Below are 26,255 nucleotides of genomic sequence, written 5' to 3'. Positions count from 1 at the left end.
CCATTATAAAATAAATCAGCAAAGAGTGGTAGATTCTCTTAACCTATTAAGTGCTCCAAAGGGCTCATCTACGCTAAAGAATTTAACTAGTATCTCAGCTGAGATGAGATTCAGTTACTGCATGTCCACATTAACTATCCAGCATGATTTTTAATGTTGTTCCACATTCCTTTGGGCAATTTCCTGAAGAGTATCAGTTTCAAGAGATTCTGGCTACCCCAAATAGCATTCCCAGTAGCCATGTATCCAAGGGAGATGTACCAGCCACCCCCCCCTTCCAAATTCATGGTGGGGCTCTCCATGAAAGACTAGATGAGTTAGTGCAGCTTGACAGCTTCTGCACTATTGCTAGCTGATTTTTGAATGACATCTAAATTTCAAGACATTACTAAATTATTTGTAAGCTTTCTTGTCTGTGTATACGGATATGAACAGTCTCTGATCCAGCTGTATTTAGAACATGAAGAATCTGTTTTTTCCCCATTGAAAAAAGGTCGTATGGAGTCTTGGATTAAAAAAAATAGCATAAGTTTTCAGTAGTAATCCGCAAAACTATCCTCCCTAAACCACCGGAAGTAACAAAGGAACATCTTAGGAAAAACTAAATGAATGTTTTGTTACATCAGCAAATATTTAACTTGTAGGTGATGAAGGATTTGTGGGAACTCAAAAATAATAACTTTTTTACCTATTTCAATATTTTTTCAGAAGAAGAATGTTTTCAGGCCACAGTGCATCTGCTCTGAACTATTTACAACGGCATTTGACCTTCCTTGTAATCTGCTAATGGAAAAGGTTGGGTTTTTTAAAGATCTTCAAATTCTTCCCCTTCCCTTCAGGCTTTGCGTAAAAGGTTACAGAGCGACAATACTTCTTTTTCGAAGTTTTTACTCAGGTTTGTGTACCGAGCTGCGTATGGGTAAGAGTTTGGGCTTTTTTTAAGAGTGAACTATTCATTGTTTGGTAAAGGTAGTGTTGGTAATATTCTAACCTTGATTTTCTAACGGGCTTTTTTGTTAAGGAGCGCAACAATTTTGGTTTTATTAAAGCTGTTCCAGAAGGGCCTGTCCCGACTGGCCGAGCCTGGCCCCGATGGAGCAGCAGGCAGGGGGCACCGGCGGAGGGCAAAAGAGGAGGTTTGAGAGGAAAATGGATAGGTTGAAGTACGAGGCAGGGAGGATGAGGAGAGGGACACTCAGGAGGAGAAGAGGGGCCCGTCCAGACAGCGAAACAAGCGGGGGAAGCGCCAGGGAGAACGGGCCTGGGCGGTGAACCGGCAAGGCAGCGGTGCTGCCGGCAGCGCAGGAGGCCCCAGGCCTGGGCCTGGGCCATGCTGGGCTCCGGAGGGGCTGAGGGTGTCCCCATTGGGGCTGAAGGTGTCCCTGGGCCACCCCGGTGGGGCTGAGGCTGTCCCCGCTGCAGCACAGCGCAGCGGCGCCCCGGCACCCACAGCCCTGCTCCGGGCACCTTCCGGAACGTTCCGGGCAGCGGTGGCCGCTCCCTTGGCAGCAGCCCGGCCCCGCGGCTCCCCGCTGGCCACGCGCGGCACCTCTCGCCGCTTTCATCTGCCAAGCGGCACGGTGCGAGGCTGTGAGAGGCTGGCGGGCGCCTGGAGGGCACGTCGGCGAGAGAAAGCGGTAGCTAGAGCCGCACAGGTAGGTAAACGCTGCGTTTCGGTGGAAACACTTCCCTGTGGCATAGGGCAACCGCTGGAGTAGTGGCGAAGGTGGGATGCGGTTGGTGGTTTTTAGCGTAACTGAGATGTAAAAGTTGCCAAATTTTTCTTTAACGGTGTGATGGGGGTACAGCTCCGAGCGCTGAGGGCCGGGAGCTGAGAGTACCGCGCTACCTGTGTGGTGAAAAATTACACATGCGTTTTGTGACTAACGTGCCTGAGGAATGATTAGTTCCCGCACAAACCAAGCTCGGTTTCCCATGTGCTGCTCCGAGAAGATCCAAGTTGTGCCTACCTGTACCCCGAGGACCTCGGGCCCTTGCCGGCCCCGGCTCCCTCCCGCGACGCTGGCAGGACCCGCGGGCTGCGTCGTGGCTCCTTACGGTCCCCATCAGACCCAGCGCTTGGGTGTGCTTGGCTTTGGGCTCCTGCCACCCCCTGCTGTGTCGTCGTTTGGAAAACGTCCTCCCCAAAGTACTGCGCGGGGTTTTCGGGTATTCCTGACGGAAATCTAGCCTCAGGATCCAAGTTTGTTGCAACACCTGTTGTCCCGATTACCAGCAATGTTTTCATATTTGAAGCAACTTAATTTATTAGACCTCAGAGTTGGGACTGCATCAAAGTTTTACTACTGTTATGAGGCATCCTGCATGCTTTTGGCATTGAAAAAGCAACTATTATATTTAGTTTTGCTGGCAGTGTTATATTATAAACTGTTTCACCGGTGCTATGGCATGTGCAATATATATTATGTTCCAGAGACAGGAGTGGATGATGAATGGGTAAAATGTGGCCTGCTTTTGGCTCCTGTTGATAAGTGACTGATAAAACTGACAGATAGCTAGACGAAGTAAACAGAGCCTATATAACTCATTCCAAGGGAGTAACTGTTTACAAATTATCAATTGTTATCTGCAAAATTTTCAATTAGGAATGATGGATTCCTTTCCGGGGTAGAAATAATGGGGCCGTGACTGTGCGTATCAGGTATGTGAACAGCAGAGCTGGCCGTTTGACAGCGCTCATCCTCCCGACACCAACTGGCGCGCAACAGAAGATAAACAAATGCCCTTTGGACCACGTGCAGCAATTCTGACTCAGGCAAAGAACAAGAATCTGAATGCAAGAAAGGCTTCAGGATTTGGCCCCTAAATGCAAGCGGAATAATTTGTAGGCTGTTTGAGAAGTTATTGAAACTAGTTACTGCTTGAGGACCAATTTCCATCTCATTCCCATGAATAGTGTTTGCAGAAACTGCAGAATGTGTATCTTTTTATTAGAACAGGAAGAAATGCCTGCTAATATAATACTGCTTCATTTCATAATTCAGTGTAGGATGAGAATGAGATTTCAGAGCTGTTGATGTTTTAATCTCATATTTCTTTGTCCAAAGTAAAACACCATGTACAAATGAAATAAGTTAAACAGATTTAGTTCCTCAATGGCTGTGTCATATCTGTACCACATGTTAAAGGTGGGGGAGGGTTTATGCTCAGCTCTGCAAGATCAAGTGCTTGCTTTTAATTTAGTGAGTCGTCTCTGCAACATCCTGATAACAAAACATGGCTTCAGATTCCTGAGATAACATTGAGTGCCAGTTGCACATCAGAGAGAAAATAACTTGGCTTGCAATAGCCTAGATTGATCCACAAAGTAAGAGGTTATAAACTGTAATGGAAGTGCTGACACAACCAAATGAGATAATACCCTCCAATACAGCTCTCAGCGCAGATGGAACATACAGCTCTGAAGCGTCTTGCTGTGGCCTGACCACTCGTGCTGGTAGAGCTATCAACAGCGGGGAATTAAGGTGATGTATAAGAGGCTCAGAGGGCCTGGGTGCTCTCCCTCTTGGGGGTTTGGCACCCTCTGCTGTCCAGTTTTTGAACAAAAAAAGAAAAAATCTGACTATACGGGGGACATAAAACAGCAAAGGAAACTCAAAATCAGCAATTTTGATAATTAAAAACCCTACACTCTTTCTTGCTGCAGCAAACTGTGAATGTTAAAAAGTCTTCTGCTTGCTTTACAGTAGCAACTGCATTGACCCTGTCACCTTCTCATAAACAACCAAGTCTTGGCTCCTAGTCCCACCATATGCCTTCCTGATCATTCACATCTGATGCAAAGAAAGCACAAAGGCCCTGGTCCTGGAAGGGTCTCAGGTACGCTAGGACACAGAGAGGCTTTTACTGCCTCAGCAGCATCTCTACATGATTGTCACAGGATTAAAATAGCCTTACTTCTCCTTGCATTGCTAATTAGGCCTGACATTGAGTTTATCAATCTCAAAGTGCTGTGTAATTCTTTACTGAACTAGCACACCTAATTTAGGTGTTTGGTTGCCTAAAAATAAAAGAGGTGATGGTGAAGCAGCTCCGGATGGTGTTCATGCTAGGTCAGGGTGTTGCTGCTAGCTTCTACAGTGCAGTAAAAACAAGTGGGTTCATACCTAACATCTGGCATGACTGTTTTGCTACATGAGCATCTTGTGCTGCAGCTGATAGTGTTGAAAATTGTATAGGGCACCTTATGCATGTTTTAGCTATTTAGCTAGATGTTTACTCACTCTAGGTTATTTTGGAAACAATTAACAAATGTTATCCCTGACAGTGAGACGCAGAGCATCACTTTTGTAACAGGAACACAAAATGGCACCTGGCTCTGCAACGAGGGGAATTTAAACCTGAGCCCTTGGAAGACAGGGTGACCTTTTCTAATGCATAACTACCTCCACTGAATATCTCATATATTTGATTGACAAGGTGAAAAATATTCTGTAGAGTAGGCATAGCAGCCTGTAGGAAACAGCCTTTGTTTGTTGCTTATGTATTTCACTTTTTGGAGGTGTATTTGCATGCTGTATTCAAAATAAGAACATAAATTTGTCAGCCACATCTGCAGGACAAACAATGCCAGTCTTGCCTTAATAGGACACCGGGAAGCCAAGCCTCTGGTTCCCGGTAGATGTCCTTCAATGGCTGATGCTATGAAATCGTCGTTGACTTAACAGGACTATGGCAAAGTACCCTTCTTCTGTGGGCACAGAGATTGCTAGATCCCTACAGATGCTGCCTTGTTCCTTCTCAGTTTAGCACATGGTCTGAGCAATGTTCCCCTGGCAGTAAGTCTGGAACGCAAAAGAAATATGTAATCCAAGGCAATAAGTGTGTGTGTGTGTGTGTGTGTGTGTGTGTAACAAGGCCTGCTGCACAGCAGTTTCATACACTGTGGGGAAGGCCTCCTCCCCATACAAGCAAGGGGGAGGCTTCCTGGCCCATCCTGGGCTTGTGTGGTTCTCAGGGTATTGAATTCAACTAGAGGCTCTTTTCTGCAGGAGCTGGGTGACTGTGGCTCTGCCTGGTAATGTCCATCATATTGCTAGGGAAAAATCGTGTGGGGAATGCTGCTATAGGATAAACTGTGAATTTGTTCTCTTACATTTCACTTCACTCCAGCAGCCAGGTCTGGGTTCTTCATGCAGCACAAATAAATGGATTTACTAATCACCTGCTTTTCTCCTCCAGACACACCATGCTTCCCCTCACAAACCTGGGAGGACAACTAAAGACTCCGAATACTCATACTGTTTTCTGTTGTAACCACAAGAAAACACATTGATTCTAATAAATTTCACATTTGAAAATAGCTTTGGTTTTCTGTTGCAAGTCATGATCACCTAAATAGACTGCAGCTCCTCACATTCAATCTCAACAGAAAATAAAATGGGGGTATAGCAGAAGGCAGCACTGGCATGATCTGCATATAGTCTTGCAAAACAAATGCAGCGCATCAGATAGGGGTAACTGAAAACCAGCTTTATGTTAGGCCCTTTCTGCAAATGTGTTCAAATAAAAAAAAGAAAACAAGACCTTGTGGAAAAATAACCGTCAGTCCAGCGTATATCTGAAAAATGACAAGAAACTGTTATTTTAAAAAGGACACAGAATAAGATAGAAACCGCAGTGATGGGGAAAAGCTGATTACAAAACCAGAATGCTTTATGAGATCGCCAGTGAGCGGAAGCCATGATGCCTAGCGCTGCCTGCACACAGGGCAGTCTGTTGCAGAACTGTATATCCAACCACAGATTGGTTTCCCCAAGCATCAACCAAGACATTGTTTTTATTGATTTATTTTGCTATCTTCCCACTGCAGTGATAGGATGACAAAAGAACCACCTGTGGGTATCCTAATATATCTAATGCCACGGATTTTCTGGTTGGATAAAAACAATAAATCTTTCTAGACACAAAGGGGAAACCATGAGGTAAGTTAATTCGGGGACTAAAAAGCGTGATTTAGGAATATCAGGTTTGTTAGAACGGATCAGACCGGTCCTTCTGGTTTACTGTCCTCTCTCCAGAGACAGTTCCTAATGGATGGCACACAAGAAGACAAAATAACCCCCCCCCAATAGCCAACTCCTCAGTGACACTTTAAAGGGAAGGGCCTGCTTTCTGACTGTGTTATACCTGTAAGTGTGAGGGCTGACTCTCACTGTCTTAAGTATGTTATAAGTGCTCCTAAAATTAGATGGCATTTCTTAGAGAACCTAGATACAATGCAGCTGCCCGTGGCTATGCTGATTATCTGTTGTGGGAAGCACCCTGTAGGGCTCTGATTTTTCCCTATGGCAGTACGGTTATACTTGCTGTAGAACTTTCTGTTAAACTAAAGAAGAAAATGAACATGTAAAACTGTTTAATTGCTAAATGTATTCACAAACCATGGCCAAAAGTAGCTTGTCAAAGAAGGTGTGGAGGCTGGCTCATGAGAAAACAAAATTTCCTTTCTCCACAAGGCTTTTTTTGTCCTCACTTCCATAAACAGGCCAGACTTGTCTTGTGAGACGCTCTGAAAAATGGGTATTAAACCCTCATGCTAACATAAGGTTCCTCAGCTCACATCTCCTTCAAATCAGTAATTTTACACTCTATTAAGTTTTCTACTAGCGAAAACTTCCAGAAAAAAAGACACCTCTGAGACTGTATTACTCTGCTTTCCCCTAAACAGGTACAGCACAGACTACAACTGCTGAAGTTCTCTACAAATGCTGCTTTGCTGACGTACCTCGGTCCTGTCCTGTTCGCAGAGGTGTACCTGGAGAGGTTAGTTCATGCTTTTTAGGAATTTCAACTCCTGATTTCTGCATCTCATTTCTGTGTTTAAATTTTGACTCTGGCCTCAGGAATCTCAGCATTTTGCTTAACCCTGATCTCAGATTTTTGATAACAAGGCTGCGAGGTGATATATACACGAGCACTGCTGTTTATGTAGCTCAGGAATGCAATTTCACATGGTCTGGCACATTGTCTAATACACTTATGATCATTTAGATTGCTTAAAGGAATATAAATAAAGGCTCAGTATATCTGTTTTAATCTATGCTCCTGAAAACCTAAATAATATTAGCACTGGCTGCCCGTGGAGAGTGAGGGCAGTAATACACATGTACCAACTTCAGACCTGCACCCTTCTCAGACTCAGGAAAAAAAATAAGATTGAAGTAAAGATATAGGAGCTCAGGAGATATTTCAAAGGAAGCCAATAAAAGAGAAAAGCTAGAAACCGACACTCACCAACCAGTAACAGGATTCTTAAAGCCTCAAATTCAATAAACCCACAAACCAAAAGAAATTAAGCAGGCTTCGCTGCTTCATGATGGCATGCTATAATATTTTAACAAGATTCATAGATATGAAAAAGTAATGGTATAAATTGGTTATTTAAAGTCAATATTGATTTGTTGCCAGATTCTGCATATCAACAATTGCGCTTGAGTGTCCATTTACTTTGCTCAGAAATAAATATTCCTGACCAGCTGTATGTGCTAGTTGGAAGAGAATCAGTTTTCACCACTGGCAAAGGGACAGGTTGTTATCTCAAGCTGCATGGTTCATTGATTTATCAGTGGTGGTGTAAATACAGAAATTTATAGGGATGCTGTCAAGATCATTTATTTGATAGCTTTTTTTGGAAGAAGGATGATAGTGCTTTCCCGGGTAAGAATGAGAGAAGCTTTCTGAGTATTTGGACTTATTAGTTGTTTGAGGTAAATTATCTCCATTTGATGTTTCTGGCTGGCAGAGTTAATTTATTTGTACTAAAGTATTTAATGATGCAGGGAGATTGTTATTGGTGGTTTAATTATTGTTTTGATCAGAGCTGCTGTATGGGTGGTAGTACTTTTAATAAGATAATCATACTTTTTCATCAGTTAATGAGACTTTGGAGTATTCCCAACACAGTTTTAAGTCTTAGTTGTTTTCCCAATCTTGGTTTAATTTCTGTGGTTTGTTTAGTTTGCATAATGAAACTAGATGGGCCACTTTAATGTGGGTCTTCTGTGCTAGGGCAGGGCTGACCTGGATTTTCCAAAACTGCATAAACACTTCTAATATTGGGAAAAAATCATTTTACCCTTAAATTGAAATTAAATTTTTACTTACATAAATGACAATATTGTATGTTTGCACACATTCTCATTATGGTATCTAAATTTTACCAAAAAAAGCATGTTGTCTGCCTTTCTTTTCCATCCATATCAGTCCAAGGCAATATTATAGTCAAATGCAGCATCTTCAGTATCCTGCAGTTAATATTAGTAAAGGGTATGCCTTTACTGAAGCAAAGGGTATTGGGAGTTGATGGTATCTATTTGGTAGGGATGCTAAGGTGAATTGTAAAAGAAGCCGGAAAGTGGTTAGAAATATTCAGAGGAGGACCATACAAGAGTAAAGTTAATATCACATAAATAGAATGACTTTGCTTTTCCACGGAGAAGAATATTCCAGTTCTTACAGAATCTTGTATATGGAGTATGTATATATTCAACTTTTCACTATTTTGTGATTGTACTTTTTTACCCCCTGTTTTCTTTTGTATTCCAAGTATATTGGGCCTGGATCTAATTTGTTTTGAAGTCTAGGATAAGAAAGGATAGTTAGGAAATACCTCATTCTGTTCCAGAGTGTTCTCATGCTCTTGATGAGCTGGAAAATGTACATACTGACATATATTCCTTCCCTACATTTACTAAGGTGCTAACATTTACCACTTACTGACTGAACATCTCACAAGAAACTGGAGGAATTATAGACCTCATATGAAGTCCAAAGTGAACAACACTACTCAGGGAAATCCTATCTTGTTTAATCAGTCTATAATTAAAAACAAATCAAGAAAGAAAACTCAATGAGTTAATGAGAAATACAATCTGATTATAATATTAAAATCCAAATCTACCCAGCCACTCTAGAAAGCCTGACCTTATGGTAAAATGAAATAAATACCTCTCATAACACAATATTCTTATAGCAAAAGACAATTTAAATATTTTCTTAAATGCTAGTGAACCTTGGTTTCCTCTGAGAGGTTTCTTCTGAACTGAGAGCACCACAGCCTTAACCATACCTTTTGAATGACTACTGAAGAGGTTAAATAAAGCTTCTTGATGCCAATGGCTATGCTGGGCCAGTTTTTAATGCTTCAGAATAGTCTACTCAACAGCACAGCCCCAATCCTACTCTGCACATGCAGCACGCTATGGGGACTAACAGCGTCTTTGCATCTCTTACTGCAGTCAGTACTAACTATTTTATAGCAGCTGACACGTTCATTAGGTAACTAGCAGTTCTGTCATAGCTGTTAAACACATGGTGATCCACGCTGCAGTACTTGGGTGATGTGTCCACCTCTTACTTGCGCAACTTCAAAAGCATCGGCTCAAATTGCAGAAGAATATTTTGCCTTTGACCAGAAACAAATCCTGTTGCATGTCGGCATGCAGCCAATGTATGAAGCAAAGAGAAGCGATTCCTAGGAGCTGCACAGTACGTGCTGCATCAGAGTGGTGTAAACATTACACCACGTAATCTTGGGGTTTAGAATAACCTACACTAGCAGAGTACTTAACTGCTAGAGGAAATGCTCCCAATCCCGCTTTACCTTCAGAGCTGGGCCTCTGATGACTTTTCATTTGGTCATCATCAGGATCTCTTTGGGACTGTTTCTTAGCTGAAGTGTTTCACTTGTGTCATCTCAGAGAGCTTCCAGAGGCAGCAGCAGATGGCTGAAGGGGGCCTGGTAACATTGTTCTACTGGAGATCAGGTACCAAAAAAAAAAAAAAAAAAAAAAGAGTGGCAGGAACTAGAAGGGAGGAATGGGACTCTCGCTGCTGTAGGTCCTCCTATTTCATCAGGTATCACAGATCTGCAAAGTTACCAGGAGTTTCCTATTTAGCGCACACAGTGAACCAAGGAAAGGGCATCAACCACACCTTTGTTTAAGTAATTTGGGAAAACCGCAAGGTTACTTACAGTTTTTCTCCTAATTTTCCCAAGCTTTCTCCTGAGCCATTCTTCCCTCTCCATTGTGACCTGTATAATGTGTCCTATATGTGCAGAAGTCTTCAACTGTTTAATTATGAAAAAGCTATGAAAAGCTGATAAGTATCCTAACATCCAGTCCTAGGAAGTACGTGGAGAGATCCTACCCTGGGAAAGGTGTACGCTTATGGCATGGTGCTACTTTCTGTGGTCAGTATCTCTTAAAAGATCAAATGGGGTATCCATTGCTCAGCTAGCTTCTTCTGAGTTGCTCGGCACTTACAGCCAAAATGCAGGCTTTCCTCCCACAAGTTTTAGGTACCTACTTTAGCATCATTAGGTATGATTTGTTCAGGTTAGCATGACACTGAAAAAGTGGGTGGCCACCCTCCACTTTCTCCCTTCAGTTGGGTAGATTGAAGTTTCACCTGCAGTTTCAGGAGCTGTATCCCAGTACCACGTTCATAAAAAAACACCATAATAAAACTTACAAATAACAGTTTCAAAGTGGGAGTACCCCCTTCTGCTGGCAGAATGGAGGGAGAAAATATTTACCCAGTCCCCTTTGCAGAACAGCATTTAAATTATGTAAAAGATTACATGCTTTTATCTCCATCCGTGTTCTGGGGAACTTAGAAAAAGACCAGTATCCCAGATCTGAAATCCCGGACTATCTTAGGACTTAGTTAGAGAATTGTGTCATTTCATCAGTGACTTGTTTCCTTTACAGGTGAAGGGCTGAACCTTCTGCCATTATTCTAGAAAAGTTGCAGATGAGTCTATCTTGTGTCAGTTATATTCATTAATTCTTTCTGTATGAACCTGGGGAACCCATCCAAAACTGGGATCTAATAAATGGGGATCTGTTGCACAAATGCAGATTAAAAGAAAGCCTCTCTGAAGAGCTAAATCTAAACAGACTAAACAAAGGGCAGGAGGAAATTATATATAAATACAGAGACCAGTACCATAGTAGGTAAAAGCTATACTTCTTCCATGAACTTGCTTTCCTTAAAAAGTTGGGAAAGAATCTGAAGTGCAAAACAAACAAGCAAACAAGCAAACAAATAAATAAAACCACCTCAGGTGAGGCAGAATGGATATTAATATAGAATAATGAAAATAGAGAGTACAGAGGTCAGGTGAAATGAGAAAGAGGTAAAAATGGGTTAAAAAAAAAAAAGCAGCCAAGTATAGAAGAGCTTGCCTAGAAGCTGGACTGGAGGGTGGAAGGAGACATCTAACGCTGCAGGAACTAACTGACAGGTGCTTTTGTCTGCTGTTGCCAGCTGAGCATCTAACTAAAGGCCTTGTGGCCTTTTTGGCCATTGACTTAAAATGACTGATAAGGAAGCTACACGGGCCCTTACTGTGCCAAGTCTGGAGTCTGTGACGTTGGAAAGCAGGCAGGTGGGGAAGGGAAGGAAAGGAAAGGAGCAAGCTACCAGTGTCTCAGCTTCTTCTTCCTTCAATCTTATAACTGAACCTGATCAAGCAGATCTGCACTCCAACAAAATGCATTTTAAAGGGAGATGTCTTGGCTATTGGAAATGAAGGAAGTGTTGCTTCAACAACTATTAACATCCCCAGTGTCCAAAATGTAAGCTGCAGGCGCATCTGGTACCTTCTAGTAACTGTGGGAGTATCTCTGGCAAGGCCACTGAAGGAGATGGATGGTCAGAACTGCACTTACCTTTGTGTCCCATTAATATGCTTCTGCAATGGCAAAGGGAGGAGCGCGAGTGGCTCTGCCCTTGTGTCTGTGTTACGGTTCCTTTGGGGATGAACAGATTGTCTTTTACAAGGCTGTCAGCTGAGCCTTTCACCAGCTTTAAAACTGGCATAATTTTCAGACTATATATAAAGCCTGAAAGCATGAAGAGTAAAGCAGGAGTCCAGGAACGTCACTCAGTGACCCACAGAAGGTTATCTTCTGGGTTAGAATTAGTCTGATTCATTGACCGCATTGGCAATGGCAAAAACTTCATTTCAAGAAACATATGTCTGTGGTTATTACCCCAAAAGTACTAGCTGTATGTAGATGCCTATGGGAATAGTGGAGAGCACTGAATATTAAGAAGTCTTTGGCAATTTTTGTTCTCTTGCACTCTAGTGAAATCCTGTATTTTTTGGAATAATATCTGCAGTTCTAAATTGCAGCTAAATATCTTCAATAACATTTGCAGTAAAAATCCCTGTAGTTAGGGAAAACTTAATGAGTTCAGTCCACTGTGTCGAGCTCCCGTTGGAGTAGAGTTAGACAACTCAGCTGTGTCTCAGTGCCCTTTGGGCATCCTGGGCCCCTGTTGATTTGCACTGCAACTCTTCCTATGCCCCCTGCATTTGGGTTTCCTTTGCACAGAAGCACAGGCAGCGAAGAGGAAGGCACCACTGAACACCTACTCTTGTCCCATTGAGGCACTGGGATGTAAATGAGGGTCATGAGGCATCCTAGGATTTAAGAAGTAGTCTTGGATTCTCCACTTAAGATGTAAATAATAATTCCAATAAGACCAGCTTATGGTGCTCAGATGTTTTACTGAGTCTAATCTCACAATCTTTACCTGAGCAAATCTTCCATTAAATTAGAAGTAGGGACTAAAAGTTGTAGCCGACTTGTATCTATTGTGAATTAATATACCCATAACTTAAAGCAGTTGTGTCTGGGGTTGCTCCCACAGACTCTAGCAATGTTCCTGTAACTGAATTATACCCACTTAACTAAATGGGAACGCTCAGCTCCATAAGTTACATTTGAATACAAGTGCAGGATTGCAAACATGCATCAGTCCTGCTCTCAGCACAAGCATCTTTGGCTTGAGCCTGCTGTCTATGCACTCAAAAAGTCCAGTGTAGTCAGAGGGGCTTCTTGGCACTTACAGTCCATAAGAGCGTGGCTCTAATTAGTATCAAAATTAAGCAGAGCTGAATGTTTCGCTGAAAGGAGCAGAAATCCTGCTTAGGCAACAACTGGCAGACACTTGCGCCTGGACACTGATAACGACAGCTGGTCACGCAGCCTGTAAACTTAGCTTCAGAAAAAGGTTTTCCTTGGTAGGAGGAAATGACAAAAGGAAAAGGCAATGTGATATTAACAATGTCTGCGATCTACTGATTCCAGCACTGAGAATTTAGGGAAAATTTAGGATCACTCTTTAATCATTTAATATAAACAAGAAAAATAAGTTTCTAACAATTAAGAGGCTCATGATCCTAAAAGACATGGTGCTTAGAGTGAAGCCTTGAGGTTTAACTTTGTAGAAGAAATGGCCTACCACAGTCTGTATCAAAACAAAAGCAAATGCCCAAAGGTAATAAAAGGTTGTAGGAGAACAGGTGAACCATAGTGGTTCCTGGAGATTAGCCTGTTGCAAAAGTAGATTTGATGCAAAAAATGGGAGCATACTAATGACATTTGTGGGTAATCTAGAGGTGGGAAGTTTCATAAAGACTTAGGATCAGACTGTTTTACAGGAATAATGTTTTTGCCAGGTTCCTGGCCTGGCAAAAGGTGTGGATGGGTGGGTGGGTGTTGCTATGCAGGGCTTGCGCAGACAGTGAGCTTCAGTGGGAGAGGGGAAAACTCGGAGGAGGCTAGATGGTAAATAATCTTTAAAATAGGACAAGACACCAATTTTTAAAGCATAGTATCTTCTAAAACTGCACTAGCAAAATTGCTGAGGATGATCTATTGCTTGGAGTACTGGAAATGGGATGGAATGTAATAGCAAGAAGTCATGCACTTAAAGATTAATTAGAATAACTGCTAGTAAGCTTGGAGGTTCATCAAATGTGAGATTACAAGGAGAGGAATCCAGGTATGTTATTGGCTGTAGGATAACTAAGATGCCACCGTAATGTGGTCTTAAAAATGCTAATGTATTCTAGGATGCATCAAGTGAAGTATTTTCTGTAGACAGCAAGGTATTAATATCATTGTACGATGCAGCTGTTGAGACCTTTTTTAGTACAGTACACACAGTATAGAAGGTGTGGAGGACACTGAAAGATTGGCAAACCCATGCTGAGAGAAGATTAAAAACACTGCAGAAAGATTGAGAGATGATGATCTAATTACTACTTATAGGGACATTTTTGGTAAATATCAGGGAGGCAGAATTATTTAATTTGAAGGGTAATACTGGTAAGATCGAATGGCTATAAATTGGTAGTGAATACATTTAGACTAAAAAGTTTCTGGTCTAGCAGAAGAGCAGACGCTAGAAAAGCCCTCAGAATGGAAGCAAGGCGCCCAGGCTGCATGAAGGCAGAGTGCCTGTATGGCAGCACAGTTGCCGCCTCAGAATTATATATCTTATGCATTGGCATCCCCAGGAAAGGGCTATGAAGAGATTTAATTATCATTTGACTGTAGTGCTGCATTGTATTTTTACCATGTTTTAACCCCCTGTTTCAGGGTTTCTGCTAACACACTAGCAGGTCCAGGAAGGAGGGTCTGACTTCCTTTCGGGTCTTTTTTACCTGCTCCAGAGCAGCGCAGACAATCTGCCAGGAAGATGGCTGGTTGAAGATTTTTGTAAATACCTACCTTTCTGGGGCTGACATCAGTTAATAGCATAAAGAAGTCAGAGTGCAATGGCAGAACAGACCTTTTAGGTGCTTCATCGATCACACTGGGAGGTGTTATGTTTCTTTTTCTAGGCTTTTTGTCTTCCCCTGTAGTTTGTACCAAAGTCCAGTTTCCAGGATCATCTGGGCATTTGCACAGGACATGTTTCTTGCTCTTGCTGTTCCGAGAACTCAGCAACAGTTGTGGTGTTTTCTTTCTGTTGCACACTACTTTGGGGCTTTTGTCGAAAAAGTCCTAAGTTTCTTGCAGGTTGCGTGTCGGGGAGAGGGTGGTTTTGTGAGCTGTGATGGGTGCGGAGATGTTCTTCGGGGAGGGACGTCTGCTCCGCGGTCCCCCGGGGGCTGCCAGGAGCTGGGCTCGGCCGTGCAGCTGCTTTCCACGATGTGCTGCGGGGAGCGTTTGATGGCCGGGGCTGGTTCCGCGGCGCCGGGGCAGCCGGCGGCGGCCGGGGCGCGGCTGATCGGCATGGCGAGACCCCCCTCTAGCGGATGGCCCGGGCCTCGCCCGCCCCTCGGCGGCAGGGGCCGCGGGACGCCGCCGCCGGGCCTGGCTCTGCCCGCCGGCAAACGGCATCGCGGGCAAGAAGCCCCCCGGCCCCGAGAGGCCCTTGCTGGGCGGCTGCCGAGCGGGGGCGCCCGGCCCCGCGGGGCCCATCCCGGGCCGCCGCCGCCGCTGTCGCACCGGGCGCGGGGCCGCGCTGCGCCGGCCAGCGCCGGCAGCCGCCACGCACGAGTGGAAACGTCTCCGGCTTTTTATTTTCACCCAGTGGGGAACTGATCTTTATCATTCGCCGGTAGATCACGATCGCTCCGGTAAATGTGTGTGGATATGTAGATCCCGCTTGTTATTAAAGCGTATCGCTCGGGAATAATTCGAGCTCGGCGTGTCTCTCCGATGCCACCGCGTACAGACCAATGTATGTAATTTGCCCGCTGGATGCGTAATTAGCTAGTTCATGGTTACATTTGTTCTTCCTGCCTGCTGTTCCGGCAATGTTAGGTCTATTTATTTCTGGGCACTTCTCTACTTCAGAGACAAATGATTATAGCTTACTCGATTCCGCCTGCCCTTCCCCTCCGAACACTTATTTCTAGGTGCTAGCAACTAGTGTCGACCACAACGCGATGAGCACGTATATATATATATATATATATATATATATATATAAAGAATCCCCGCAGCAGATGTTCAGACAACAGTAAGGCCGGTGCCTGCCTCGCTGCGGGCAGCCAGGGCGAGCCCGCGGCCGGTCGAGCGCCCGTGCCGGCAGCGCGTCCCCGCCGGCGGCCGGCGCAGCGGGGCCGCGGCGCTGCCGCTGCCGCTGCCGCCGCCGTCCCGGCCCGCCGCAGCGGCGCGCGGGCGGGCGGGCGCGCGGGCGGGCGGATGCGCTCCCGCGCAGCGCAAGGGCTTGCCGGGCTCAGCCCCCCGCTTGCTCCCGCCGCCGCTCGCCGCGACCGACCGGCAGGCTCGCTGCCGGCCACCGCCTGGGTCTGGACCGCCTGCGCGGGGTGGGGGGAAGGAGGGGGGGCGCTCCTCTTCCACCGCTCCGTCGCAGGAGGAGCGCGATGTTGCACAACCCGCTTCCTTTTTCTTTCGCTTCGCTGCGCCGCGGGGAGCGGCGGCGGGTGCGCGGGGCGCCCGGCTCCGCCGGGGGGGCCGCTGCCGCCCGCCCGCCGCCCGCCAACTGCGGCGCCGGCGCGGCCCGCTCGGCTGCGCGGCCCCGCGGGAAGGGCCGCGCCGCGCCGCGCCGCGCCGCGCCGCACGCGGGGGCACCGCCAGCCCCGCGCCCGGACCGACGGAGCCGACTTATTCCCGAGGGCCGAAGGGGGCTAAACCGCCGCCGAGGCACGGGGTGGGGCGGTGGCGACGGGACCCCCGGGCTCTGCCCCGGCCGGCGGCGGCGGCCAGGGCGGGGGCGGCCGCTCCGCCGCGCCTCAGCCCGGCGGAGCCGCGGCGGCGGCGGGTCCCGTTAGCGGCGGCCGAGCCCGCTGTGCCCCCGGCGCGGCGGGAGCAGGTGTCCGGGGCAGGGAGCCTGGGGCAGCGCGGCGGGAGGCGGGGCAGGGCGCGGCGGGCGGCCCCGCGGGGCCGGGGCCGGGGCTGGGGCTGGGGCGGCGGGCGCGGCCGGGGGCGGCGGCGGAGCGGCGGCGGGCTCGGCGCGCCCGCGCCGGGAGGGAGCCGGAGCGCCCGAAAAGCCGGGAGGGAGGGAGAGGAGGGCGGAGGGGCGGGGGGGAGGCAGGCGGCGGGCGCATGCGCTCTGGCGGGCCGTGCCATATTGGAATGAGGCAGTGAGCGGAGCGCCGGGGAGCCCGAGCCCCGGCGGCGGCGCAGGGCTGGAAAAACTCCCCGCAGGTGAGGCGGGCGGCGGCGGTGCCCGCGCGCGGGCGGAGCGGCGTCGGGCGCAGCTGTTGGGGGCGTTTTGCCGGCGGGGCGCGGGGCCCGGACCGTTTTTCCGGGCTCCCGAAGTTTGGATGCGGGAAAAAGGCGGCGAGGGAGGAGGAGGGAAGAGGCAGGCGGAGCGCGGCGGGGAGGCGGCGGCGGCGGCGGCGGGGGGGAGCGCGCCTTCGCCCGCGCTGCGGAGAGATGCGCGGGGCTGGCGAGCCGCCGCCGCCGCGCAACTGCCCGCGCGCAACTCTGCGCCCGCCCGCTAGGGGCCCGCGGCGGCCGGCCCGCGGCGTCCCGCGGCCCGAAGTTCCCCTCCTGGCGGCCCCGCGCCCGCCGGGGGGGCGCGACCGCCCGCCGCCGCCGCCCGCCCGCCGCCGCGCCCGGCCCGCGCCCGCCCGCCGGCCCCGCGGGAACTTTGTGCGCGCGGCGCCCCCGCCCCGGCGCGGCCGCTCCTCGCCCGCGCCCGCGGGGGGCCGAGCCCACCGAGCGCCTTTCCCTCGCCCCCCTCCCCCTCAAAATGGCGGTGGAAGGGGACCTTTAAACCCCGCTCCGCTCCGCACTCCGCCGGGCGCGGCCGTGCCCCGCTCGGCGCGGCTCGGCTCGGCGCAGCGCGCGTCCCGCCCGGGGCAGCGCCTCGCCGCGCTCCCCGTCAAGTGGCCCGTCAGCGGCCGCCTCGTCGCCTGCCCTCCCGGGCGCGGGGGGCGAGGGCCGGGCGCCGCCTCCGCGCCGCGGCTCCCCCGCAGCGCCGCCGCCCGCGCCGCGGGGCCTGCGCTGCCGCGGGGCCGGGCATTGTGCGCGCGCCGCGCCCGCGCCGCCGCTCCGCACCCCCGGCGCCTCCGCGCCCAGCGGCGCTCGGGCGAGCCGGAGCCTTTGTCTCGGGCGGGCGGCTGCGCTGCGCTGCGCGCTGCTCTGCACCTGAAGCCGCGGCGGCGCGGGGATGCCCGGGACTGAACTTCGCGCCGGGCAGCGGCGGCGCCGGCGCTGCCGCCCGCGGGGCGCCGCGGCCCGGGAGGCTGCGGTGCGCTCCCGGGAAGGGCCGCGCAAGTTTGCCGTCTGTGGCTTTTGCAGACTTGTTACCACGGCTCTCCCCCCTCCCTCCCCCGTGCAGTGGAAATAATGAAGGGAGAAGGAAAACAACGCAGGCAGTTAATTGTGAATTTTTAACTACGTTCGCTATTACCGTTCCACAAGGCCCTTATTTATTCCCAAATAGGCCAGCGATGTCTGCTTCACAGCCACACGTGTGCTTTAGTGGAACGATTATATCCACTTTGGAGAAACTTGTTGCCATCGTAAAGTGTTTTTAAATGGTAACCTTTACGTCTGGCAGTTTTGCCTGCTCCGACAGTAGGTTTCTGGCGGGTGAGGTTTTGGCAGTTTTGCAGTGAAAGGAAAGGCCTACCTTGCTCTTTCTTTGCTGGTCCTTCCTTCCTGGGAGCATGCGGCTGCCAGTGGCCCAGGAGGTTACCACAGCGAACACTTCAGTAAGGCAGAACGTGAGGTGCTCCGTGCAAAAGTCATGCTGGAGCAACTGATGACCTATCTCGTAACTTCAGAAATAGCTCTGCTTTGCAACTTACTTACAGTTTGCAATGTATGTACACTGGTCAGTAAGATGTGATTTGTAATACAAAAAGTTCTTAATTGGAAATAATTGCATCCTTACGGGAGGTGGGGCTTTAATTTGTAGCCTGCGCAGCACCTAACACGATGGCATCTGCTCTAGTTAAGGTCTGTGATTGCTATTACAAAATAGCCAGCCGATGGGGCAAAGTAAATCAGTGTAAGATCAAAATATGTCAATTAACTGTGAAAACATGGGACTAATATATGGCAGGTACTGCTAACATGAATTTTATGGTTAAAAAACAAAAAAAGCATCTTAAGCTGGAGCTCTTTAGATCATCTATAGGAAGAAGACTCAAGCTTCCTGCCTTGAATTCAGCCATTTCCTCTTTTACTTTTAGTTTGTCACTTGTTGCTGTGATTGAAGGATGAGAATGAAACCTGTTTTTCCCCAGAAGCATTATTGGTGGGATACCAGGAGGATGCTCTTGGACAAGCTAAACAGCAAAATAAAGCTGACAGATCTCACTTTACTTTTTTTTTTTTCCCCCCTGTGACTCATTCTTAAAGACTTAATATGGAAAGGTTGGAGAACGGCTTTTGCTCATGCTGTAGTTTATTTCTGTGCTGGGTAGTTACGTTGGATGATTTGTTAAGTATCCTGTTATGTTGAAGCTGGCATGAACATTCAGCACAGGAGACAGCAGTGCATGATAGATAGTTGAAGAAGAGTGGCAGATCTTAGTAATTATTGATCCGTATGGTTTTTCCTTTGCAGTCCCTCCCTCCCCAACTATTAATCTGCTCGCATTGAATTATCTTATCTGATTCTTTAACCCAGCAAACCTCCTAAGCAGTTGCTATGTGGAAAAGAGAGGTGGCTCAAATGTAAGATGACATCTTGATGACTGATGCTGTTGTTTGTGTGCGGTGATCTTTGTATTCTGATCTTTATGTTCTATTCATCTTGTGCTGAAGGTATTAAAGGGAGTTGCAAAATATGTTTGTCACAGTATATTTTGGTTACATTTTACAGTTTTTTTTATTGTTGCGTTGTTTCATAGCAAACCAGTGGCAGCTCTAGATCTTAGCCTTTATGTCATGCTTACTTTTTGAATCCACTCTATTTCTTGTTGCAAGTTACTTGAACGTCATAACTGTGCTTCCATCTGCAAACTTTGGCCGGAGCATAGTCCTGCGATGCTGCAGACATCAGTGCAGTCACTTTGTGCTGGCTAGACTGAAGTTTAACAGTCTCGCAAGTGATGCAGTTCAGACACCTGGGAACTTAATTACGTGAGCACGTTGTCAGTGAAATGACTCATGTTAAATTCGCTAAAGTGTTCTGTTAGCGCAGGAGAAGTTGAAACCTGAGAGGTATTTAATAAGGGGTATTTTTGAGAGAGAGAGAGAGCTTTCAATATGTAAAAAATATAGGTCTTGCATTACATATTGTCCCCATACCAACATGGCTGTCTCAACGTTACAGAATAGTATGGGGGTCTGGTTTCTCCGTCTGCAGTTTTGTGTCTTGTAGCTTGATCAGTGACTTAAAACCATGTATCCTATGTAAGCAACAAATGTTTTCCAGAGCTGTAACTTCTCTTTCTGTTGTGAATCACTTGTGGATTGTGTGGCAAGTGGAGGACCGAGTGCTGTTCATCTGACTCGTCTGACTTGATGTTTATCAGATTGTGTTTTCCTTGTTTCTGCAGCTTTGAGCATCGGCATATTGCTGCTGCTATTGCTGACTTGCTTTTGTGCACATTCCCTTCTGCTGCTGAGACATGGCTGGCACTTTTTAGGTCACAGGTTTAGATTTGGGGGGGGGCTAGGGAGCCGTGGTTTATTTCTAAAGTTTTTTTTCCTTTTTTTTTTTTTTTTTCCTCCTCCCAAGAGTACTTTCCCACTTGAAAAGTCAGGGGGTAGAGGAAGGGGGAGCTGTTGTTTTGTTCTGTTGCAAACGCTTGCTGGAATTGTTCTGCAGGCAAATGTTGTATTAATATGCAAGTTCCTGAAAGTGAAATTTAGCAGTTTGCTCCCTTCAAATTTAGTAAAAGATGAAAATAAAAGTAATTTTATGCTAATTTTGTATTATTCCCTTATTACTTTAAAAAAAAAACCTTGTCATTAAAGTAATGGTATTTTTCAAGTAATTGTATATTTTGACTAACTTTAATAATACAGAATTCTTCTTACTCCTCAATTTTCTTTACATGGATAAAGACTATGAAAAGAAGTATAAAGATGCTAATTATTGCTCATTTGATGGTAAAATGCATATCAGTTCTAAGAGCATAGAATATGTAAAAAAATAGTAAGATTCCATACTTCTTTGAGCAGGTAAGACACACGTACATTTTGTGTTTGCTCTTTATCCACATCGATTTTTTTCCTCCCTTTTACCATACTTTCCTTTATGGATTGGTGTTCATGAGAGAAGTCTTATTATTATTTTTTTAAAAATAAGCCTACATCTTGTCGGTGAGATTATACTTCTAAAATGTACTTAGCAAAGGCTAGTCCACAGAACTGAAGTGAATTGTGATACCATTTCTGCTCTGCATTCTTATTACGTTGCATTTTATGGGAGTCAACTGTTTGGAAGGTCCCCTTCCACCGCTCAGAGAAAGGAGGCTGGAACAAGATGTCTTGCACACCATTCTCCAGCTAACTCTCCACTTCTCCAGGAAATCATGGTATTTAAAAATGCTTTGAAGAGGGGAAAGTGATAACTCTTAGGGACTGCTTTCAGCTTGGTTTGTTTTAGTAGTATTTGATTATCACCCAGAGCCACTACCAAGGAGCATTTTGGTAGGCACTGTGCAAATGGACAAGGCCTGTTAGCCACGGGGTGAACAGAGCCCAGCTTCCAAGGTCTCCTGCTTCTTCTGGCTTCCCCCTTTCTCCTTTCTTACCTCTTGGAGCTCCTCTGCTGCCTAATAGAAAATGTCTGTGTCAGTCTTTCTTTCAGTGGAGACAGTGACATATGGATTTTTTTCCTGTGAAATAAGCATTTGAGTACAACACCTGTAGGACCTTAACATCCCTGAGACCCCTGCTCCTCTGTCAGGTTTTGTTGACCATGTTTGATGAAGAGTCATGGGAGAATAGGCAGAAAACCATGTATATGTGCACACATTTAGAGGGAAACTCTTAGCCTTGTTTCCTAAGAAAATCAAGGAAGCAATAACATTAAAACTTGAAGAGGACTTAATCAAGGTTTGTACTAGAATAGTCTTCTGTAGGTGCCTGACTAATGCCTGCTCTCTTAAGTTCTCTTTCTTAAATAAGACAGAGCAGTCTTAAAGGACACCTAAGTTTTTGCTGCGCAGAGTACTTCTTGGTAAACAACTCTTGAACAGTAGTTTTTCCTTCCCTTAGGTGGAAGCCTTGCGTATTTTGTTTTGACTTTCTCCACACGTTTGGTTTTGGCAGATGAACCTAGCTGCAGCTGGCTACCTACAGTTCAGGTGAGCTACTAGTTACAGAGTTAATAACAACTTGTTCAGATTATGTGGACCTTTAAAAAGTGTTTACTGTCCCTTGAGTCACCCTGAACAACAGCTTGCTGGCTTTCAAGGTTGTCGTTTATCCTGCCGTGGCACTTCATTTACACTGCTTTATTTGCCATTACACTCGAGGACACTCTTGTTCACTTCAGAAATGATCTCTTTCCTCAAACAGATGAGTTGGAAAGGAGAACAGTGGCATTTGATGGTACCTAAAAATGATGTGGCTGTTAAACCAGCTTTGAGATTCTCTGAGCAATGAGTGAGCGATGAGGAAAGATGGAAGAGATGCTTTTTTTATTATTATTATTATTATTTTTTTTTTTTAGGAGTAGACTAAGGGAGGCGGCTGAGTGAGCTCCTCTCCCATTTTGGCTGATTGGAATTGAGGGCTCTCAGCATATCTCAAGAGGTGCTGTATCTCGCAGATTTGGGTCATTGGTGTGTGCAGGGGCAACCCTGCGAGGTTTTGATGTTTGTCAACTTAATCTTTTTTAAGAACGTCGGGACCTCAGCAGTGATATTGCAGTAGATATCGAGTGGATCGGAGCAGATGAGCTCCGTCTCGATGTATTTAGAGGCTGAAGTCTCTACTTCTTCTGGGGATGGGTGAGCAGAAGCCGTAAATGGCACCTTCAGATTTGTCATTGTTTCTGGAAGAAGCTGATGAAGCCAGGCAGTGACTGCGCTTCCCCTCTCGTGCCCTTGTGCGCCTGTCGTGCACACGGCTCTGGAAGCTCCATGGGCGTCCTGCATCTCCCTACTGGAGTAAGTGATGCTTTGGCATTTGTTATCGCTTCCTTGGTCTCTTGACCTGTGCAAAGATAAATGTAAGACTTTCCATTTATTTGGGGCATTTATTTTTCTTTTTGTAGCTTGACTGAGGTAAATATTTTTAGGAGTGTATGTCTTACGCTAGATTCTTGGGAGTCGTGGTAGCTGGTACACCCTTACTGCTCAAGCATGCTCTGTACGTGGGGAGCTGTATTTTAAATGTAAGCACTGTTAAGATCTGGCATCAAGTTTCTGTTTAGAAACTCCATTATACTGTAAAGCGTTGTCTGAAATTAGAAGTTTTTTGTAAATATCTCCCTCTGTTGTCAAAGCATATTTCCTTGGAAGGAGACCACTGTTGGCCTCAGTGCCCATTAACTTTGCCCCAAGAATTATGTATTATTATATGCACATATAGACTTTTTCTCTTAAATATATTAGTTTGTTTTTTTCCTAATGTCTCATTCCAAGTATGTCCCCATCCATGTACAGTATTAAGTACAAACTCCTCTAGTCATGTTTCAGTATAAATGACAAGATCAGGACAACAGAATTCGTGAAGAAATAGCCAGATGATAAACGTCTAGTAGATAGGCAGGTTTCTTGGATTAAAACATGGGATGCTTTCTTGCAGTTGGGCCTATGGGTTGCCTCAGAACTGAACTCGGTAATGTAACGCACATCCTAAAAGCGAAATTATTGAGGAAAGCAGTGGTTTCTTTCAGGACTAACTCTGCCCATTGTTCTTTAAAGTATTATCATGAGGGTTAAACTAATGGTCCTAACAAATAATCAAAGTGCAGGATCAGTCATAAGTGCTATATATATAGCACTAATTGGCCAACTGAACAGGACTAATGAACTCCTTTTATACTAATAAGACCATGGGCATAGGTACAGGAAAATCTTCCCTCTTTCAGGGAAATTTTTTCTCCTTTATCTACAAAACAGAACTTAATCAAGTTAGCAGCTAGGTGTTTTAGTCCAGCAGCTTACTTGGAGCAAATGTCTGTCTTTAAGGGTGATTATTATGTCTTAAACTGTTGGTTAAAATTTTTAAATAGAATCTTTTTCAAGGGGGGTAAATTAACTTAATTTTTGAATTGCTGTTGTTATGGGCAAATCTTGTTCTTTGAACTCACGCTTTTGCAAATTTTAGTATGTTTTTGCCACTCTTCTTAAAGAAAGCCAAACCAGTGTATTTGGGAAAGTCGCTTGGCTAAATACTTAAACCCAGAATTTTTTGAAATAATAAGCCAGTTCTAGATCATTCTAGCCTATCTGCAAGTGCAGAGAGAGAGTATGTCCAACACTTATTCGTTTGTTTTTCTCAACCAGTTCAGTTTATTTAAGTAAGAGACAGTGATTGGAAACTGAAAAATCAGGGAAGATTCCAATCTGGTACAAAAATGATAACATCTGGAAGGACAAGGCGACAAGAATAAATCAACTTCATTAACTGCAGATAATGTTTCTTGGTTTAACTCTCTGTATTTCTTAAATTTAAACCAAAATATTGTTTTCGTTGTATCTGTTAGATGCTTTTAAGGTAAAAATATTGCTTAGCTAAACAAAATGAAAATGCAGTTTTTATTTCTAATTGGATTCCAATTTCCCTCTAAATGCAACTTGACATAAATTATAACTCTTATGATTATCCTGTAAGAAATATAGAGATTACTTATTTCTAGTGAAGGTAAGATTTGTATTTAAATATTCAATTTTTCTCTTTTACACTTTGTTTCCAAACAATGGCTGAAGCTTACTGGGCACTGTTTTCAGCTTACTGAGAATTCGCAAGATTGTGTAGCTTAATACGCTTTTATTTAAAGCAATTTATATAAGTTGGCCCTCCTTTGTACTATTATTTAAATAGCGTCATCAGAATAATTTTGTCGATCTTAATCATTCTCATACGCAGACAAATGTGAGTGATATTAAATATACTAAAACGATTGGTCTAACAGTTGCCCATCGACTCTCCGAGGCACCTTCACGGAGGGAACAATCGTATGGATGTGAACAGGTTTCCTTCCGGAAAGCGAGGCTGCAAACAAGCACTGAATTTTAGATTTCATAACACTACTGGATTCTGTATTGTCTGCTCAAAAAGGAGAAATATGCATTGTCACCAGGCACAAACTGACTTCTGGGAAACACTATAGCAAAATCTACCTTAGTGGGTTAAAATTAACCATTTTGGGTTCCCCCCTCAAGGACGAATCCTGGCATGCTAGCTGTTGAAGACACCTAATGAGGTTTTTGTGCTAGTGAACCAAGGCTGGCTGCAGTTGCAATGAGCATAAAAATTGCCACAGCATGTCGGATCAGTAGTGCTCCCAGGCTTACCTCGAAACCCTGCTGAAGGGAGGATGAGAAACGGTGAAACACAGCGTGATCCTTCCTGCCGCTGGTGATGCGGGGCCGCAGGCTGCGCGGGAGCCGCTGGCTTGGCCGGGGCTCTGTCCCGTGGCCTGATCCTCCCCAAATCCACCGGTTCTGGTGGTTACCAGCACCGCCGTTGTAACGGGGCACATAGCGGGGAGATGGGACTGCTCTGTCTGGTTATGGGTATTTCTGAGCTGTTAAACTAAATTGTCCCTCAGTCTCTATTAGCGTAGGAACACTACAAGCCTGCGATCATCTCTGATACCCTTTTCTGTGCGTCGTCTAATCTCGCCGTGGCTGTCTGAGGCCGGACCAGCAGGCTGTATCACAGTACGGTTGTGCGTGGGGCTTCTGGAACCGGAGCACAACATTTTCCGTCTCCTTCTCTGTTCCTTTGGACTCTTAATGAGGTTGAAGTTAATGCTCTGAGAGAATTAGTCATCACAATTTCAAAATCTTGAGTTGCCGTAGTTAACCTCACCTATACAATGAGATCTAATTTATTTCTTCATGTGTTATTACTCTGCCTTTAATTTCATCTGCTGTTCTATTACCCTTCTGCAGTTCTTTGCAAACAATGCTTAATTTTCATCTCTGAAACAGCTCATTGGTGTCTTAAAACTTTGCTTTCTTGTTATTTGGGCTCTTCTCTGGATCGCTCCTAAACGCTAAAAAAAAAAAGGCCGAACACTGTACAAACTCATCGGTGCATCCTGTGAAAAGTGACTTTTTGTTTCCATCTTTGCTTCCTGTCTCTTTAATCAGCTTTTAAAGTATGAGATGATCTTCCAGAAAATGCTCTGAAATGATTCAGTTCTTTACGGACACCAGCAGGTCTTGGAAAGACAGCATGGTGCGTGTGGGCCCCAAGCTTACGAGACGTTTGCTTTCCTTAACTTGTGTCAAAGAGGCTGAATGCGAGTTAGAGATGCCCAGAGCTTCCCCCAGCTGAAACCCCAATAGGATGCACAGCTCTGATGGATTTTCTTTTTCTGCTCAGAGTACCTATTTCTCAACTCAGTTTGCTGGCGGAGGG

The 26,255-nt window shown here is 46.0% G+C and overlaps 1 protein-coding gene across 2 annotated transcripts in view; it reads left to right on the top strand.

Annotated features, from left to right (window-relative positions):
- The first annotated feature begins 16,892 nt into the window (after positions 1-16,892).
- The window catches only part of SFMBT1 (Scm like with four mbt domains 1), an 84,940-nt gene continuing 75,577 nt past the window's right edge, over positions 16,893-26,255 (top strand). Inside the window, exon 1 of one of the 2 annotated variants that reach the window (XM_067303247.1) lies at positions 16,893-16,946. The gene's annotated coding sequence lies outside the window, so the exon portion shown is untranslated. The remainder of the gene's footprint in view (positions 16,947-26,255) is intronic. The other variant, XM_067303246.1, reaches the window with a different exon arrangement.

The sequence above is a fragment of the Apteryx mantelli genome, chromosome 12 (assembly GCF_036417845.1).
Source record: "Apteryx mantelli isolate bAptMan1 chromosome 12, bAptMan1.hap1, whole genome shotgun sequence".
Lineage (NCBI taxonomy): Eukaryota > Metazoa > Chordata > Aves > Apterygiformes > Apterygidae > Apteryx > Apteryx mantelli.
Note: the sequence above shows the minus strand (reverse complement) of the source record. Positions and strands in the feature narration are given on the sequence as shown.